The 15,576-nt window shown below is 40.6% G+C and overlaps 1 protein-coding gene across 21 annotated transcripts in view; it reads left to right on the plus strand.

Moving 5' to 3' along the window:
• MYT1L (myelin transcription factor 1 like) overlaps positions 1 to 15,576 on the plus strand; it is a 716,654-nt gene that overhangs the window by 26,157 nt on the left and 674,921 nt on the right. For 3 of the 21 annotated variants that reach the window (XM_073625431.1, XM_073625433.1, XM_073625432.1), the window contains exon 2: positions 2,906 to 3,053. The exons of the other annotated variants lie outside the window; for them this stretch is intronic. The gene's annotated coding sequence lies outside the window, so the exon portion shown is untranslated. The remainder of the gene's footprint in view (positions 1 to 2,905; positions 3,054 to 15,576) is intronic. 21 annotated transcript variants of the gene reach the window in all.

The following is a 15,576-nucleotide window of genomic DNA, read 5'->3' on the forward strand; positions in this document are numbered from 1 at the left end:
AAAACCCTGTCCAACTCCCCCTCTCTGCATGCACCAGTGATGCTGGCACTACTCTTAGTTTTACTCAGCTCCGGGATAAATAGTTTACGTTAAACTTTCTATAACACCATCACAACTATAAAGCAGACACATATAGGTCATTGAACTCAGAATTTTTTACTTTAACCCTGAATGTATATTCCCTACAATTTCCTGCACATCACTATTAGTCCATGATGCCAGCCATCAAACTGAAGGATCAATAGTGAGTAGCTGGAGGGAGCAGACTACAGCTTAAAAGTGTATGTGTATGTCTTTTGGGCATACATTTCAACTTTGTATGGGTCCTTTACTAGACAAATCTCGTTGTTCTAGACCTTATTTGTCTAAAATGATCCAAGTATGATGTGCAAACACCTTTCCCGCTGTGAGGCGCTGGCTGGCATGGTTATGGACCATATATATATATATATATATATATATATATATATATATATATATGTCAGCTACATTTCTCAGCTACACATAGTGAGGAGCTCCAGAATTTGTGTCTGTCATTAAAGTGTTAATAAAGTAAATATTAATATATTTTTTTAATAAAATAACAAACATGTTATACTTACCTGCTTTGTGCAGTGGTATTGCACAGAGTGGCCACGATCCTTCTATTTTGGGGTCCCCAGCGATGATCTTGGCTCCTCCTCTTCTTCTTAGGGACAACCATAGCCAGCTGTTGGCTATAGGGAGAGCATAGTCTGCACGCTTCTGACTTTTGTGTCTATGGAGCCACGCTCCATAGACTTACACTGCTGTGCTTAGTACCGCCCCACCCCCCACTTCCTCGTCACTGCATCTGATTGACAGCAGCAAGAACCAATGGCTCCTGCTACTGCTCGATTGCTGTTAAAGAGGAAAAGAGGGGAGAATTGATGCAACCGTGCACAGCACTGATCTCTTCTCCCCTCTTTTCCCCTTCACACAGGGGATGGGGGGCACAGAGAAACGTAAAACATTTTTTTACCTTAATGAAAACAATGCATTAAGTTAAAAAACATCTTTAGGTTAAGTAACACTTTGAGAAAACAAACTTTTTCTCAAATCTTAATACTATTTTGTGTCCTGGAGCCTGTAGGCTTTGTAGAGCTTTGGGTGGGATAATGCCTGCACTCCTAGGGCCACATTTTACTTGTTATTTGTACCACCTTAACTAGCCTCAGATCTGCACAGGCCAGTTTATATATGAACTGACTGACAATGAGGGTTCTCCCTCTGTTGTGAGAACCTGCTGCTAGGTGAAAAGGCTGAGTACTGATAGAATACTAAAAGGTACAAGTACTGCTTGTTTGTTATGGAGAACCCATAACGGGGCACCCTAATAGTCAGAAACTGACATGGGTTCACTTAGGGGCTTGAATGAGCAGATGTTTTGTTTGCTTTATGCCAAGGGCTAATGTACAAAGCCCTCCTACATTAATCTGTGTATTTTATTGCCTTGCTGAATAAAAATGCATGATTTACCGCTGCCAATACCAGCTAGCCCTGTTCTCTTTACATTGCTTATATATTTACCACTGAGATATTGAAGGACTGAACGCTCAGGTAAAAAAAACATCTGTGCATGATATGGCCATTTGGCAGCCAATTCCCCTGTCTTCTGCGTGGTCAGTTAGTGTGGTGCTGTGAGTGTGAACAAGTAAGTCTGGGACTAGAACAACACTTATGTCTGTCCTTAAATGATCCACAAGGGGCCGTAGTTTGGTATTTCTCAGATGTAAAGAACAATTAGTATTATTTAAATGATAATAATGATCAGCTACTACTTAATGAGACTATTAAGCACATCAAAGACATAAGCCTAAGTGTGGGGATAGTGACAACAGGAAAAGACTGCCATGCAATGGACCTCCTGAGAGTGGTTAGCTAGCCAGGGAGCAATTCATTGTTCTACTTATGAAATCAGTCTAGGAAATGCCGATGTGAAGTAAATGTTCACACTTACCTTTTACTGATGAACAAAGGTAGCTATGAAAATTAAGCAACTGACAAAGTTTTTGGCTTGTCTGGGACATCAAGATGATTTAGATCTTTTAGCAGAAGAGTGTTTACCCTTTGATGTTGTGGTGTCAAGCAGTATTATTTTATGTTTTCTGGATTCCCAACTGTGCCATAATTAGATAATTAGATGAAGTGGTTCCCAACAGATTCCAGTGCAATAAATGTGATGTCTAATAATGCCATATTTAATGCAACACATCTGAAGGATATCAACAATGATTATTGTCCCTCTAAATTTTTGTTAGGTATTTTTATTTCACAAAAAATATAACACTATGGCTGTCCATAGATCTTACAGGGTGGTTGGATGTATAAATGGATGTGCAAAACTAACCTCAGGGCAACAGATTTACAGCACTGCAAGGCTCTTCAGCAGAACCAACCTTACAAATATATAAGTATTTCAGGGCTGGGGGAAAGGGAAATAGGTGAGTGGCACAAGAATAATTTGCCAGCGCTGCTTATCTCAGATGTGAATAATCCTCCCATGCCCATCGACATAAGATGGCATCCAAATCCCAATGACGAAAACAGCTAGATCCCACAAAGTAACTGCTTGTACAGATCAATTGTACATAATTGGAACATTCTGTGATCAAGCTAGATATTTTCCTGCTACATAATGCTTCATGCTATTTTGTAGCCTACTCCATTTAGAGACTTTTGCTCCATCTATTTAGTGAACAATTGCTACTTCTAGCAATTCATTACTAGCAATTTTAGTAGCTACTAAAAACATTCCTGTGTAGCTTTAGTCTAATGAGGTGACTCCCACAAAATTGGTTAAATCTCTGTATCAAGACTAAACATGTTTTTTCTAGGGGAGAGTAAAAGTAGTTTTACTTACCTGATCCTCTGCTTTCCCTGGCAGATGGTGCTTCCCTATACTTTGGCTGGGAAATGATCCCTCAACGTCATAACATCCAAGGCCGGGTTGTGTACCCTGCATCAGTTTTGATGATGTCAGGACCTTAGACTGCTGGGGCCTCAGGGACCATTCTAGCAGCACAGAGGATGCGGTAGGTAAACTTCTTTTCTATAACTTCTAAACCTAAACAAGCAGTTAACCGTAAATTTTTAGGTTTCCCGGAGTTGAGTTTTAACTCTTATCCCTGTTCCACATGACCACCTGCTTCAAACAAAATGGATGGTTGAAGCCATAAAGAAAAAAAAACTACTGGTCAGTTCTCTGATTGATTACTGCCAAATAGGAGATCAGTTCAAAGCTACAATAACAAGTATGTTCCTCTGTACACTAGCAGCTATCCAGGTTTTCAGAAAGGGCTATGATCAAAGATATATCTGTCTCAAGGTACCTGTACAGCTGCTGGTGGGTTGAAAAGCCAATCAGATTGGATAAATCTACAAATAAAGACACTATTTAAAGTGGACCTGTCATTAAAACCCACACATGAATTAATAGAATACAAAATAGCATTACCAATGCACACTATTTTGAGTAATAAAGTGTTTCTTTCAAAATAGGAAAAAAAAAAAAAAGTGCTTATGAAATTTCTTTTGTAACTGAGAGCCTTGACTAAATTTACACAGCCTCTGGCTGTATGGAAGACTATGGGTGTTTCATATTATTAGATTTTGCAGACAATTGGGATTGATTTACAGTACTAAGGGCTCCTTTACACATGCATTGAAAATAGGCACCTGGGTTGCATTTTTAACACTTCCCAAATGCCTATCAATGGCACACAGCATTGTTACAATGGGGAGCGGATGGAGGTGTTCACACTGCAGCGTTAGCGTTGCTGTAAGACAAAATTAACGCTGCCTGCAGAGTTTGCCAGGTGTTGGAGCTTTGCAACTGCCTCCATTCACTTCAATTGAAATACACCACAACCGCACCTTAAACGCACTGTAAACATACCTATGGTGTTTACAGTGCGTTTATGGTGCGGTTGCAAAGCGTCAAAAGCGATTATTTCCTATTTTAGCCTTGCAAAAAAAACATGCAGGACTGTTGAGAAATGTTGTCTGATGCAACATGAACATCCGTACAACACATCCTAAATGATATTTAATGCTATAGGTGTGTTCATTTACTGTTAGGCTGCTTTAACCACTTCACCCCTGGAAGGATTTACCCCCTTAATGACCAGGCCATTTTTTTGCAATAAGGCACTGCAGTGTTTAAACTGACAATAATTGCGTGGTCATGCGACGCTATGCCCAAATAAAATTTCCTTTTTTTCCCACAAATAGAGCTTTCTTTTGGTGGATTTGATCACCTCTGCATTTTTTTTTTTTTTTTTGCGCTATAAACAAAATTAAAACTGACAGTTTTGAAAAAAAAAAAAAAAAACTATATTTTTTACGTTCTGCTAAAATACACATCCACACATCCAAAAAAATATACAAAAAAATAATTTATTCATCAGTATGAGCCAATATGTATTCTTCTACATAATTTTGGTAAAAAACAAAAACAAAACGCAATAAGCGTATATTGCTTTGTTTGCGCAAACATTATTGCATCTGCAAACTATGGAACTAGATTTATGGACTTTTATTTTTTTAAATTGTTTTTACTGGTAATGGCGGCGATCTGTGATTTTTAGTGGGACTGCGGACAAATCTGACCCCAACTGACCCTTTTTGGGGACCAGTGACATTATTACAATGATCAGTGCTAAAAAATGCACCGATCAATGTATAAATGACAATGGCAGGGAAGGGGTTAACACTAGGGGGCAATCAAGGGGTTAACTGTGTTCCCTGGGTGTGTTCTAACTGTGTGGGGGATGGGCTTACTGGGACAACACAGAGATCGCTGTTCCTGATCACAAGGAACAGCAGATCTCAGTATTGTCCCCTGTCAGAATGGGGATCCGCCTTGTTTACATAGGCAGATCCCCGTTCTGCTTCCCTGTACCGCGATCACGGGTGGCGCGCCCACAATATCACATGCACGGACCGATGTACAGGTACGTCGGTTTACACAGCCGGGCTGCTTTGTCACAGTGTATATATATATATATATATATATATATATATATATATATATGCGGAAGACTGTCGGCAAGTGGTTAAAATTGAACGCAAGTGTGAAAAAGCCCTAGAACTGCATAGTGCAAAATCTGGTACAGCTGTGACTTGTAGGTAGATAAGAAGATCGGCACAACACTATCAGGGAGCAGAGTCTGCATATGTAATGCACTAATACAGCCCCCCCCTTGTGCGTATATAATTAAACTGTACAAAAAGAGGTTTCTTAAATTGAACTTTAGACACTAAAATACCATTTATATCAGTAAAACATTCATTAGAAAAAGCATTTATTGTGTTTGTGCATACAACTGTCATTAATACCCAAATCTGTCTTGATATGTTGCCCTGTATGCTGTATTTCCCTGTGCAGCAGAACCGGGCTGAGAGACAAAGTACCAGCACACAGGTGTCTATTACTTGGTATAGTGTTGTCTGTGAACATGCAGAGGAAAGGAGGAAATTTGATTTGATTGGTGTACTGATGCTCTTTTTTTGCTGGGTGCAAGGTAGTCTGCAGAGAGAGAGAGAGAGAGAGAGAGAGAGAGAAAGAGAGAGAAAGAGATAGTATCTGGCTGCGCTATTTGGAAGGTGTCTGAATCACAAGACTGACTGAACAGAAATGCTTGGACAAGTACAGCTTTGCAACTCAAGCACTCACTTATAGATTATTTATTGTTCATTAAACCTTGAGGAGGCCATAGTTCCTCTTTAAAGTGACCCTGTTGCCTTGGTGAAAAGATAGATCTTGAGTAAGCTGTAAAAGAAGACCAATACTTACCTGCCTGGGTGGTGGCTATAAAATCTTCTGTTTCCTCAAGAGATACCAGAAGCTTTCTGATGCTCTTGCATGCTCTAGTTTATTTTTTTGTTGTTGTTATGCTCACCTCTACGTACTGTACTTTGCAGTGGGAGGAACTACAACATGCATGCGGTGAGGGACACAGGTGGGAGTGTGCTGAGAGGCTGAGCCAGCTGCCGGTCAGGCATCTGGGTGGATCCCGACATTAAAGTTGGGATCCATGCAGAGTCTGGACTGACTGAGTGTCTCGGGTAACAGGAGTGCAGAACAAAGTGTACTCTTGTGACCCACAAGAAAAATGCGGCCAAAAGAGCTTTGACCCTACTTCTCCTTTAAATGGCTCCAGATAGATATGGGAGCCCCTTTGAGCTATCTTGGACCTGTTCTAGTGCCTGTAAATGATCCCACTATAAAATGTAAAGCAAGAATACACAAATATCAATCAAATACACAGAAAAATACTAAATGAAACTAACTAAACTACACTAGAAAAACCCACAAACTAAAGAAAGGGAAAATAATTTATTTAGTCTTTAATTTATCTGTTCGTTCATTAATTGAATTCATTCATTTATTTATTTATTTATTTTATTTTGGGTTACGGTAACTAGATGGACTTTGTCTTTTTCAGCCTGACTTACTATTTAATGTAATCAGTAGATCTTTTTTTTTTAAACAAATTTCACCTAGGCAACTCAATGAGCAAAGTTGAAAACAGTAAAATTGGTAATTACACTAAAATCATCTTGCTCATCCCTACTCCCCTAATCATTGAGGCTCTTGCACTGGATGTCTGAACTGGAGGGGCAGGGCTTAGCTAAGGGGTATGGGGTATATATACAAGTACGTGAACACACAGAAAACAATGCAACAATTAACAAAGGTACATAAAGGAACTACACGTTATCTGCATTTTTAGATTATTGTTAGTTTGAGACTGTTTCAGACTGTTAGGATCTTACAGGTCTTAACAGGTAACAAAGGCAAGTGCTTGGGTCCAAAACCTGGCTATGTGCTGACAACTTTTATTTTGCTCTTTAATTTAGGGCTTGAAAGTGCTAGCAAATGTTGTGAAACATTTAAAACATATAGGCTGGCATTAAAAGATGGCATTTCATTTTGTTGGCATAACATTTTAAACAAACCTGCACCGAAATACACATGGTGCCATTGCTTAACTCTCTTTTGGTATTTGCTTTGGTATTTTGAGTCAATGACCCAGAACAAGCATATCGTTATAGGTGTGCGCACAGAGTGTGCTGGGTGTGCTTACCTCACTGTCCTTATGGCTGTTTAAAAACCTGTCTCCATTACTTCTGCCTTACTTCCTGGACAGACTTTAGGTCATGGCACAGGAAGGATTTGACCAGCTGAGCTCATTAGCACACACCCTGCATCATCTACCCTCCTACCTAGTCAATCACTCCTGGAAGTGGGTGGTAAATAGGAGGGTAGATGATGGGGTGTGTGCTAATGAGGTAAGCTGGTCAATTACTTCCTGTGTCATGACCTAAAGTCTGTCAAGAAGTAAGGAAGTAAGGTAGAAGTAATGGAGAAGTGTTTTTGAAAACAGCCATGTGAACAGTGAGGTAAGCATGTGTAGAAGAAATTGAAAGCTGTTTTATTTTTGCAAAAGAAGTACATTAATGCTATATTGGTACATAGAGGAGATGACATTTAGAAGAAATAAAAAAAAGGTGAACTTAGCCTTCAAAGCCCAACCCTGGCCAATATTTTTTTTTTTTTTTATATTGGATGCAGCAAGGAATGGTTAGAGACCGTCATGTTTTTAGTACTGTTTGTGTCCACATTGGAGAGATTCTATTCACTTTCAAGTCAAGAAATAAAGTATTAGATCTCATGTAACATTGGTTTGTTACTGACTGTATCTTTCTGTCTCTGTAACAACTGCACCCTCCCTGCATTTTTTGTATAGATGTAACAGGGACAAAAAATGACTAAAAGTGAGGGCCTAAGTCTTCATTAATCTTAAAGTATCTCTTCAAAAGAAGAAAGGGAATACTTACTTTCCCTGCTGCTTGTTCAGGAAAAATTCCCCTGGAAAGGAAGCAGAAGAAGCCCACTGGGAAATCAACACTTTTGGTAGTGTCAATCTGCTTGGTACCCCACAGTGCTATTGTGTCCTGTAGTAACATGGTGGTTGGAGGGAGGAACCATTAAGTGCTGTGGGGGACCACAGAGATTGACACCCCTGGAAGTGTTAGTTTCCCAGTAGACTTTTCTTGAATGGGGCAACATTCTGGCAGCATGGGCAGTGGGAAAGCTAGGTATTCTTTCTCTCTTCTTTTGCATATATAACTGGGATTTTTTTTATGACAGAGTTGCATTAAAACAATTGTAAAGTTTTTTTTTTTTTTTTAATAACAAACATATCATACTTACCTACCTCGTTCCTCCTCTTCTGAGGTTCTTTACCGGAGCTCTGGGCTCCTCCATGTATCACTATAGGAGGCCGTTTTCTATAATGGCACATGTGTGGGCTCGATCCCGAGCCGTGCTCTGTGTGTCTATTGACAAACACAGTGCATATTGACCGCTCCCTAGTCACTGGATATGATTGACAGTAGCAGAAGCCGATGGCTCCCTCTGCTCTCATTGAGTCCAGTGAGAAGGGAAAGAGAGAGCAGCACTGCTGCTCTCGGGCACAGGGTTGGATTGAAATCGGGCTCAGGTAAGTATTTTGGGGGGAGAGATCTGGGGGTGCTAACAATAGAAGTTTTTTTACCTTAATACAGAGAATGCATTAAGGTAAAAGAACCTTCAAACTTTTCAACCACTATAACTCTAGTTTAACTGGCTGTTTGATTTTTCTGATTCACTGAGTTACTGCAATGCCGGAAGGGTTGCAGGACAGCCAAGTAGCTAACATTTCCTAAAGAGGGACAGTTATGAGAGCTGGCATATTTGAGAGCTGGCATATTTTTTTTCAGAACACATTTTTTGATTGTTCTTAGTTAGGTGGACAGCCACTGCAAAGCGTTTTTTAGCAATCTCCTACCATTGTACATTCTATAAAATGCTGAAGGGCTTGTACATATAAACAGTAAGTGCCAGAAGTCTGCCATGCCTGACTACAATACATTTACAACTCTATTGGAAGCATGTGAGAGCTTCACCAAGTTAATTGTTGTTAGCATTCACCATATCTTGACCCTTGCAATCAGCGTTCATTATAGCGTGCAGCAAACTAAAGGCTTTGAGTTGGGCTCATGAGTAATACAAAATGTAAATCAGAGAGAGAATTTTTATTTATTTATTTCCTCCAATGATAAAACATGAGCGTGTAGAACCATTGACACAAGTCATTGCTACAGTTTGCTACATTGCATTACAAGCACTCACACATACAAAAACTGGGTATATTTTGGTCAGAAGCCAATTAACCCTTAGTTTCAGGGAATCTGAAACACCCAGAGGAAACCTGCACAAATGTAGAGAGATTATACATACTGAAAATCTACTGCGTGGAGCCAGCTCTGCATGGTTAGTGTGTCAACTACTAAGCCAATGTGTTATGAAAGAAAATTGGGAGGGGGCATTAAGAGGTTTATAAGATAATAAATAAGATTTCTTTGCAGAAAATCTTTCTAGTCTGGAAGCCAGCTGGGGTGGCTTGGACAACTTACAATGTTGCCCTCTGGAGGCTTCTGCTGGAGATACTCCAGGCTCGTCTAATTGGAAAGAGCCCCAGAATCCAACATGGAATATTCTGGTGTAATTATATTCTGTTGCCTTTAGAACATCTTGAAATCCCTCCAAGAAAGGTTTAGGTCCCTTGCCAGACATGGGGTAAGTGGAAAAAAACAAAAAACAAAAAAAACAATGGTGACCAGGCAGCATCTAATGTTGACGTGGTTGTGCACATGATAAGACAGGGAGGCTCTACCCCACCCAGATACGTCCAGGCATTCATAATAAGCATCTTTCTACAATACCATGTGATGCATATACAGGTAAGTAATTTGCAAAGATCAGAGACAGTATTGGTATACCTTACTAAAATTCTGTGACACATAGGCCTATGCCCTGTGAATAGGCACTGCTGTGTCACACATTCTAAAGGTGCTGAGAGGAGGAGTTTCAGGAGGTGAAGTCAGCACAGAAAATAACTGCTTGCAAGCAGCAAGATACCATGGGATCCTTAGAAATGGAAAGTAAACAGCAGAGGAGAAGCCGCAAAGCATGCAGGGAATCCAGGAAGTTGTGAAAAGAGATGACCTGTATACAGACAGCATTCACAACATGAAAGGATATTTTTCAAGTAAGCTTATATTGGATTGCCAAGTATAACTATTGTTTGTATTGTTATTACAATAGTGATGTTATAAAATGAAAGTTTGTGCCGTTACCATAGATCTAGTTAAAGTTTTTGGATTTGAGATTAAATGTAAGGTGCTTGGGAGGGAGGATTAGATGTTATGAGTTGAAGAATGGGAATGGTTAGGTTTTAGGGGGTGCTTTGGGGGAACATCCTGGATTCTTTAGGACAGGAATATGGCAGGACAAATTTCAAAATAATGTGACTTTATCATGGGATCAGGGCCACTAGGCAACTGTTTATTTATTACAGATATTTATATACCGCCGACAATTTACATAACAAATTACATACTGTACATTCACATCAGTCTCTGCGATCAAGGAGATTACAGTGAAAGGATTGACCCGATTAAAACGTATGTGATCCCAGTATTTCTACATTTCAGCTTTGTCTGTGTTTTGCCCATGTCTCTCTCTGCAATGATCTACAGCTGTTATGTAGGAACAGACTGAACTTCATTAAGAAGTCTGTAACCTACCTTCTCAGGCAGATGGGTGGCCTAGGTATGGTCAACCCAGTGATGTTCTTTTCTCTGATGTTTTTGAAACATGATTTTTGTAACATGTTGGCAGAGGAACCACCTGCGTGGGTTGGTATTTTTCAGTCCTGGTCTGAGCCCTGTCCGCGGAGCTGGGAGAATGATGGGCCAATGAAAAGCCTGAGGGTCCGACAGGGTGAGCTCCTGACTTATGTTTCTTCGTTCCTGAAAATTATTCGGCAGTGGCGAGTGATGGTGGAGGAAATTAAGTCTCTTCCTAGGAAGGCCCTGGAGAGGAGGCTTCTTGAATCTGCCTTTAGCGAGCCACTGGCCTTGAGGGATTGCCCGGGCTCTGTTATGAGGGAGGGTCTGCATTTGATTAATCTGGAGAGAATTCTTTTAAAGTTTTGGGTTTTGGCCTGGCTCTCATTCCATGGCAGACTCTATGTGAAGGGCAACCTGAAGCATCACTCTCTGGAGAACCATGGTTGTCCAAGAGTGGAGTGTGGAGGAAACGATGGACCATTTCTTGTTTCAGTGCCCATTCAATATAGAAGTCTATAAGCGGGTGGGTGGGGTTCTGGGTATCCCTTTCCTTTCCTGCACGTGTTATGCGGAGTGGGCATACAGGGATTTTCAGACTCACCAGGATTTTGATTTCAAGATACTTTTTTCTAGTTAGCTTAGTAGTTCATTACTTCACGTAGAAAGCAGTGTCAAGTTTCCATTCACAAAAAAGCACAACATTCTGGGTCAGGTTGGAAGAATTCTGGCTCTTGAGATGGACAGGTTGTCTGGACAAAGGCAAGGAAGAATGTCAGATCTTTGTAGCCGCTGTCTGTCAGTCACTAGGTGTGAGGCTTTTTCTTTCTGTCCTTTAATGTCCCCTAGATTTTGCTGCAATCAGATTTTTTAAAAAAGGCTGCATGGAGTAAATGTAAATTGTTTCATAGCCTGAGGGTGTGTTTAGGTTGAGGTAGGGTTGTGTTTTACATAATGTAGTAGTTTACTGATAATAAAATTATGTTTCTTTGTATATACAGTATCTCACAAAAGAGAGTACACTCCTCACATTTTTGTAAATATTTTATTATATCTTTTCATGTGACAACACTGAAGAAATTACACTTTGTTACAATGTAAAGTAGTGAGTGTACAGCTTGTATAACAGTGTAAATTTCCTGTTCCCTCAAAATAACTCAACACACAGCCATTAATGTCTAAAACCCTGGCAACAGAAGTGAGTATACCCCTAAGTAAAAATTGTCAAACTGGGCCCAAAATGGGGATCAGGTGTGTTAAATTTGCTTTTATCGCTCTCACTCTCTCACTGGTCACTGGAAGTTCAACATGGCACCTCAGGGCAAAGAACTCTCCGAGGATCTAAAAAAAAGAATTGTTGCTCTACATAAAGATGGCCTAGGCTATAAGAAGATTACCAAGACCCTGAAACTGAGCATCAGCATGGTGGTCAAGACCATAGAGTGGTTTAACAGAACAGGTTCCACTCAGAACAGGCCTCGCCATGGTCAACCAAAGAAGTTGAGTGCACTTGCTCAGCGTCATATCCAGAGGTTGTCTTTGGGAGTCTTTGGAGAGTAGGAGGAACACGGAGTACCCAAAGGAAGTCCATGCAAGCACAGGGAGAGCATACAGATTCCATGCAGATAGTGTCTTAACTTTACTGATATATTGACTGCCCATCATTTTGCCCCAATGAAATGTACTGCACTGCAGACTCATTTAAAAGCTTGCTAGAAGCTTGAGAAATGTGAAGTCGAGTAGTCAGGGCAATAGGAGACAATAGAACTGTTGTCTGGAGATAAGTGCATTACTAAAGACTTTGCAGCCAGGAAAGTATAGTAAACTTTATTAGCCCACAGCATACCATTCACAGACCACCCTGACAGGTCTATATTCCATATTCTCATGAGGATGGATGGGAGCTTATGTGCACTTTGCAGATGGTAAAAATTCCACACGGTGACGTTAGAAAGTGCTGGTTTTACAGGTGTTATTTACAGACATGAATAACCAAAATAGTTTTTTTTTGTGACCAATTTAGCAGTCATTGTACGTCTATAGATATTTTAGTGATTTTAGGTGAATGTGATGTTTTCAGTCACAGAATTGCCTTCTATTACAATGAGAATAACAGTGACAAGGCATTTTTATTTCCAACTGTCTAGTCTATGATAAGCCAAAAGCTAGCATCCATCTATTCATTCCATTCAAACTCGTAAACTGTATAACTCACACCTATTTTTCATACATTAGCCAGGTTATAGGTTAATGCATTTCAGCTTTTCATAATACTTCCCAGTACACGTCTGCTCCAATATAAAAATTGCAGAACGTCTGAATGCGTTGTACAATAGTCAGTACATCTTTCATCCAGACACCTACTGTGAATCAGCGCTGTACAATATGGCTAGATAGAGAACCCTTGACATCGGTTACTTTTGTTTGAAAATAAATCTTTTATGTGGTGTAGTTTTTTTAAACACATGTTTTAGCCAAAAAATCCATATTGAGAGTAATAAGAAGACTGGATCCTGGTGACTGGTCTCTGTTAATTAAAAGGAGAGGCATTGTGCTCCAGTTGTAATATGTAAATGCAGATTTCTGCTAACAAAATGGGAAATGTGAGCCAAAATATACAATAGTGGCACAATTGTTTCTAAAGGTAAAACTCAACTCCAGGTGGAGAAATAAAAGATCACCATTTAATTTAGAGGAGTGAGCACAGTGATACCCTCCTTGTTGTAGGAATGAATCTCAATCATCTGATCAGCACTCGGTGGGTAGGTGGTTGACCATCTGTGTTACATAGCTGCAGGAGAGAAGTGTGCGGTCACCAGCCTGGTCTTGTTGTCTGGCAGTATATTTTGTATCAGATAAATGGCTAAACAGAATTTTTGGCAGTAAAACTGTTCAAAAATATATATACATGGCCTTTGTGTGTTTAGCTGTTTGCTGGAGTCTGGCTTTAAAGCACAACTCAGGGAAAATAAAAAATGATCTTTTGCAGTGGGGCTGTGCCTGTACTGCTAGAGTTTATTTATTTTATTTTATTTATTTCTGGTACTTATATAGCGCTGTCAATTTACGCATTGTACATTCACATCAGTCCCTACCCTCAAGGAGCTTACAATCTAAGGTCCCTAACTCACATTCATACATACTAGGGACAATTTAGACAGGATCCAATTAACCTACCAGCATGTCTTTGGAGCGTGGGAGGAAAACGGAGTACCCGGAGGAAACCCACACAGGCACAGGGAGAACATGTAAACTCCAGGCAGGTAGTGTCGTGGTTGGGATTCGAACCAGCGACCCTTCTTACTGCTAGGCGAAAGTGCTATCCACTACGCCACTGTGACGAACGCGGGTGTCAGATACCTGCCCTCCTCGCTAACTTCCAGCGAAGGACCGGCCAACCTCACACCACGCTGTCACTTACGTAACAATGCCACTCTCAGCTGCGCCCAGCACAAAGATTTTCCAGCTTGCAGGACCACAATCTAGGTGCGAGCAGCCTGAGAGTGATTGTCACTGGGCTAATTACACCATTAACCCTTTAATTGCCACCTCCCCGTTTAAAAGACCGAGCCGGGAGAGACTCATAATTTTAGCAATACCAATTATAATTTTAGAATAAGTGTCTGCCACACACACTGCCACCACAGACCGGTCTGCTCAGAGTCTTACTCTGCAACATTAATGCCCTTCAAGAGGCAGGTTTGTTTATAGCTTGCATTAAGAGCTTTAGAGACAAGGTTAACACTTTTCAACATAAGAGTTTATTATGAAAAGGTCAAAGTTGATGCAAATAAAACATTTACAGAAAAAAGATGTTTCAAAAGATAAAGACAATATACAGCCACAAAGCAATAAGGTAGAATTGGGAAGGAAGAATACTTGCAATTAATGTCCGAGGGTTGATCACAGTTTGATCGATGAGCTAGGTAATCGGTTCTCAACTTGGCAGATGTTTCTTCTTGGATGGTAAAAGGAGAACTGAACATTGTCTTGGCATCTCCTCTTTTCTGTCAAATCAAAGGGGGTGTTGACAGCGACCAGTAACCAATCGTCTGGTCATCTTGTTTAGGGGTTGGTTGCTGGGAGGTGTCTACACTCATGACCACGTCCCAGGTAGATTTTGTGATACATATTCATATCTCTGCATCTCTATTGTTTACAGACTGCAAATATCCATATTATTATTCAGCGTGAGATTTCCTTCAAAACAAATCTAAACATGCCATATCTCCAGTGTATAGTTGGCTTAGGAGGAATGGGTAGGGGAAGGGGTACCAGTGGTTTCCCATATGACCTGACATAGGGGTGTCTGGACTTGAAACGTTACAAATTATTTGAGGAAACTAAATATGTCCATATTATGGCTGTGCTTTTACTAAGTCGGAAGTTATGAAACATGCTGAAATTTCATACTTATCCCACTGTTTTAAGCTTGATGTATATTCAGACATTTTACAACTGGGGCCAGTTGGGTCTCTGAATGGAGAGGGTGACAGTTTTACGACAGGTCTGAACACTCTGCCCTTTCAACAAGCTGTTTTTTACTGACCTAGCCTGTTTCTGTTTTCTTTGTTGAGATAACCTTGCTTGCTTAGGCCTAGGGACTTGCTAAAGAAGATTTGCTTACTGGATCCTCTGCTCCTTGGTAGACTGGTCCTAAATTAGTCTTGTAGTGTGTTCTATCCCAGTAGCCAGCCAATCAACCACCCCCCATCTGGCGTTCTCTCGCCATTCCCCCCCGTCGCTCGATCGCTGCATCACTCATCCGTCGCCCGCCAGGCCCCCCGCCAGCCCCCCCGCCAGGCCCACATTTACCCTATCCAGGTCACATCTTTGGCGGCTTCCCCCCTGCGTCTCCTTCCGAGTCAAGGGAGGACT

Source organism: Aquarana catesbeiana, linkage group LG04, assembly GCF_042186555.1.
Source record: "Aquarana catesbeiana isolate 2022-GZ linkage group LG04, ASM4218655v1, whole genome shotgun sequence".
In the NCBI taxonomy this organism is placed as follows: Eukaryota; Metazoa; Chordata; class Amphibia; order Anura; family Ranidae; genus Aquarana; species Aquarana catesbeiana.